The following is a 5,000-nucleotide window of genomic DNA, read 5'->3' as shown; positions in this document are numbered from 1 at the left end:
AAGTGGGATGATCGGTGGGGAGCTAACTTGTTAGCTCCCGCGGCTTGTAACCGGGAATTGCCAGTTTGGGTCGTTGACCAGTGGATGGTACGACCAGCGTGCTAGGCCTTCGGGTCTATACCCAGGGCGTCCAACGAGTGGAGCGGGCTCGCTCGTTGGGTAGCGTTCTGGGAAGAAGGGACGTGCGTCCGTCCTGGCGTTACGACGTCCAGGCGGGTGGGCTGGCAAGGACCGTTAGGTCTCCTTTGGAGACCGAGTGGCGTGGAACCCACGTTGCCAGCTGATCATTTTCGCTGGGCAAGAACGGCCATCAGCCTCTACAGTAACCTGCACCGGTGCGCTTCGGCGTACTCCAGGCACTAGTTGTTCCCACTAGTGAGGCGCAACGCTCAGTGCTAAGCCGTTGGCTGGGCACGAGCGGTCGCCAAGGTATTAGGATTGTCCGTTCGGCGGCTTGAGGATGGCCTCAGCCGGAGAAAAGGTACTATGTGCCTATGGAGGAATGAAGCCTCAGAAGGGGTGAATTGAGAAGTATATTGGTAGCGAATAAAATATAATAGTGCGTGGAGTTCCCTTTGGGATAATGGCTGGCGGCTGCTTTTAGCAGCCGTTTAGCTATATACAATGAACCCCGACGAAGTTCACAATGCGGATGAGGAGGATCGGCGGGGGTGGTCTCCTGACCGTCGACGGACATTAGGTGGCACTTGGTGACGAAATGGCAAAGTCCCCGGTACATGATTGGCTATGGTTTTGGATTTGGTGAACCCGGAATTATTATAATTTCAGTTATGAAATGTTTGATACGAATGGAGCCTCGGACACGGGGGCCCCCGGCCCTGGGGTCCCCGTGGCGGACTTGTCCGCTGCTGGTGGGAGGGCCAATGATGACGACGTATGCTATGACACGGAACATGAACTGATTAACGTGATGGATCTACCTCTCGATGGGCAGATTAAATGTAGAGCGTGTGTCTCTCATGAGAGATGGTTCCTACAGGAGAAAAGCTGGAGTGAACATATGACTAAGCAGCACCCACGAATAAAAGTGCTTTGGAGGTGTGCACGCTGTGGCAAATCGTTCCAAAAACTACACGGCTGCAGGTGCCACCTCCCAAAATGTGCCGGCGCCAGTCAAGAAAATCGACTGGGCGGCCATGTTTGCTCCTCCTGTGGGTTCTCTTGCAGCTCTCAGAGAGGGCTGTCGCAACATGAGAGACACGCGCACCCGGTGGTGCGAAACATGAAAAGGGTACAGGCAGCCAACCCTACCCGTCCAAACAATAGAGCCTCGGTTTGGACGGAAGCAGAAGTTCGGGAATTAGTCCGACTAGATGGAATCTATCGCTCGGATAGGTTCCCGAACGTTAAAATACACCAGCACCTGCCGGGTAAAACGTTGAGACAAATAAGTGATAAAAGGAGGCGACTGCCTGTCGAGAGCGTGGAAGCGGTTGTCGAGGAGGAGCCCGAGGAAACTGACTCGGACTCCTATGAATCGGCAACCGAAGAAATAGCACAAGAGGAGGCCCCTTTGGGAGGTGGTGAAGAGAACTGGCAAACCGCTCTCAAGGGGGCAATCATGGCCGACTCGCTCGATACGGATCACGAGTTCTTCGAAATAGAGCGGAGAATAATGGAGTCGGCCATAGGAGGTCAAATGGACCAATCTGAGGCCGAGAGTATCCTGGGCAGTTTCATTGAAATATTAAAAGACGGGGAAAGCGAACAGTCGGAAACCAGGCAGAAAGGACCGACAAACCAAAACCAGCAAAAGGAAAGCGATCGTACCCGTCGGAATAAGCATAAATTTTCTCGGTACCAAGAACTATACAATAAGTGCCCAGGTAAATTAGTAGATATGGCGGTCACGGGATGTGTTGTTGAGGCTGGGGGGCAGGCAGAGCTCCCTGATAGAGCTAGCATCAAGCAGCTCTATGAGGACCTGTGGGGGAAGGTGGGACCCACCACAGGCCTACCACAGCTCGGAAGGAGCCCGAGCCCACTTTCCTCGATGAAGGAAATGTGGAGACCCGTCACTATCGTCGAAGTGGTGGATAAGATGAAAAAGATCAAAGCTGGAGCCGCTCCGGGTGTCGACGGCATAAAGAAAAACCACCTCCGTAAGAATGGCGCCTTACACGTTATGGTTAAGCTCTTCAACCTGCTGATGCTGCAGGGAGCATTCCCGAATCAATGGCGAGCCAATCGGACCGCGCTTATTCCCAAACCAGGGAAGAGCGCGGCCGATGTGAGGAATTGGAGACCAATCACTATTGGCTCGCTGATAAATAGAATTTACTCGGGAATGTTGGATCGCAGGTTGAGGAGCAAGATTATGAACCACAAAAGGCAGAAAGGCTTCACCAAAGAGGATGGGTGTAAGCAAAACATAGCCATTTTGAACAAAGCGCTAATGCTTATGAAAGAAAAGCACGGCGGGGTGGTTACAGTCGTCGACATCTCGAAAGCGTTTGACACGATTCCCCACGAGGCGATAGGGGACGGGCTCAAGAGAAAGGGTGTCCCGGCAACCATCGTGAATTATATAAAGGGAACGTACGAGGGTTGCCATACTGCCATCAGGACTAGAGGTCGGGACATCCCAATAAAAATCAAGAGGGGAGTCAAACAGGGAGACCCCCTGTCACCCTTGGTCTTCAACACAATCCTGGACCCCATAATCGAAGACCTTGACGAGACAACGGAGGGAACCCGAATGGGGGACGAGAACATCTCCGTCTTAGCTTTCGCAGACGACCTGGTACTACTAGCCAAGAATAGGGATGAGGCATCCCAGCAGCTGGGGAAACTGACGAAGTACCTCAGGCGGCTGGGTATGTCCATCGATTGTAGCAAATGCCGGACTTTCCAGGTCGTCTGCAAGAATAAAACTTGGTTTGCCGAGGATCCTGGTTTGGAGATCCGGGGAACGCCCATTCCGTGGGCAGGACCTGGCGACCTTTTCCAGTACCTTGGCATCAGGTTTGGCCCCTGGAGGGGCCCAGAGCGCGCGCGGACAGAGAACATAGTAAACGCAGCCAAAAACATACAGAAGATGGGGCTTAAGCCCCATCAAAAGGTGAATTTAATAAAAACTCACCTCCTGCCCCGGTATATACACCAAATGGTGGCGAATCCGCCACCGATTACAACACTCAAAAACCTCGACCACGAAATTAAACAAGTTATAAAAGAGCTGCTTCACCTGCATCCGTCAACGACGGATGGGGTGTTGTATGCCGAAAAGCAGAACGGTGGTCTGGGTATCCAAAAGGTGGCGGATATCGTACGAATAGCAAAGCTAAGAAATAGCGTAAATATGCTCAATAACGATGATCCGGCTATCAAGGAAGCCTACAAGGGGCAGGAGCAAATAATAAAGGTTTACGCAAGTTCTCTGGGGTTGGCATGGCCCAATACCCATAATGAAATTGAGCGCGCGCGCCTGGGTCTCAAAAGGAGGCATTTAGAGAGATGGAGGGAACTCGTCTCCCAAGGCCAAGGCGTCCAAGAGTTCATGGGCGATAAAATTGGGAACGCCTGGCTATATAGGCCGCCGCTGCTTAAGCCGTCAAGGTATATCGACGCGCTTAAGCTGAGAACGAATACGTTCGGCACAAGGGTCGCCTTGATAAGGGCGAAAAGAGACATTGACCCTATGTGCCGAAGATGTAATATGAGTATAGAGACCCTGGGGCACGTTTTGGGTAATTGTGTGCACACTAAGGCAGCCCGCATAAGAAGACACGATGAAATAGTGGCCATGATAGAGCAAAAAGTGGCCAAAAGGCACGCGGTATTCCAAGAGCCTTCTGTGAACGTCATGGGAGATATGAAGAAGCCGGATTTGGTTATTAAAGACCAAGAAAGGCTCCTCGTAGTGGACGTAACAGTCCGCTACGAGGATAAAGACAATCTCAGAAGAGCTCATATGGACAAAGCAAATAAATATAAGGAAACCGCTGAATTTATAAAAGCAAAGCTAAATTGCCAGAACGCTGAAGTCCTACCCATAGTGGTAGGGTGTCGCGGAGCAATGCCTTACAAAACACACAAGAACCTGAAGCGCCTAGGGCTCAGCAATGAAGAAGCGGTGACGGTATCTATGATTGCCCTCCGTTCGTCGATTGAAATCGCGAATGCGTTTTTGGACTACGATCACATAAGGTGATCGTTTTAAATTATTTATTTATTATTTATTTATAATAAGGACGACGCTTGCGCCGATACTTGACGAAGCCAACAAGGCCAATCAAATATTTATTTATTTAAGACGAAGCTCACGCTGAAACTTGACGAGGCTCCTGAGGCCAATCAATTTACAAACATTAACGCAGCCAAAAGGCGAAGAAAGAGTAACGAGGCAGCTGCCAGCTGATAATAGAAATATTAGCCCGTTTCGGCCATTTACACCGAACGGTGCGAGTCCTTGCTACACCTTTTGGGTAGTAGGGCGCGGGGCGAGTTCTCTATGAGGGAACTCGGGGCGGCGCCTCCGCGCGGCTTCCCTGGGCACACGCTTGTCGTGCGGCTAAGTACGCCTCCCGTAAGGGTCCCCGTTCCTAATTTTTTCAAGCACGTGGGCAGATCGCTTGGTAGTGGCAGCAGAAAAGGGTGCCCAGCAGAGCGGCGTTAATTATTTTCTTTTTTTTTTTTTTTTTTTTTTTACTGTTAACTAGTTTTATATTGTTATCACCTCACGAGCAGGTATAGCTCGGAAGTCTACCTGTCCTAATGGACAAGGTACAGGTCTAGCCAAATGCCTCGTCATCTAATTAGTGACGCGCATGAATGGATTAACGAGATTCCCTCTGTCCCTATCTACTCTTGTTAATATTAATTGAGGGAGCAAGTAGAAGCACTATAGAAGCAAAGAGTGCAGAATGTATGGCGTATGTGATCAATTGGGGCAGAAGCGTTGGACTGGAAGTAAGTGAGAGGAAGACGGTGTGTATGTTGCTAAAGGGTTCCCTCTCGGGTAACAGAGAGCCATGCGT

The 5,000-nt window shown here is 50.7% G+C and overlaps 1 pseudogene; it reads left to right on the top strand.

Moving 5' to 3' along the window:
• The window catches only part of LOC143154430 (large subunit ribosomal RNA), a 10,646-nt pseudogene that overhangs the window by 2,885 nt on the left and 2,761 nt on the right, over positions 1 to 5,000 (top strand).

Source organism: Ptiloglossa arizonensis, unplaced genomic scaffold (genome assembly GCF_051014685.1).
Source record: "Ptiloglossa arizonensis isolate GNS036 unplaced genomic scaffold, iyPtiAriz1_principal scaffold0020, whole genome shotgun sequence".
NCBI classification, from domain to species: Eukaryota; Metazoa; Arthropoda; class Insecta; order Hymenoptera; family Colletidae; genus Ptiloglossa; species Ptiloglossa arizonensis.
The sequence above is the reverse complement of the archived record's forward strand: the minus strand, read 5'-3'. Positions and strand labels throughout refer to the sequence as shown.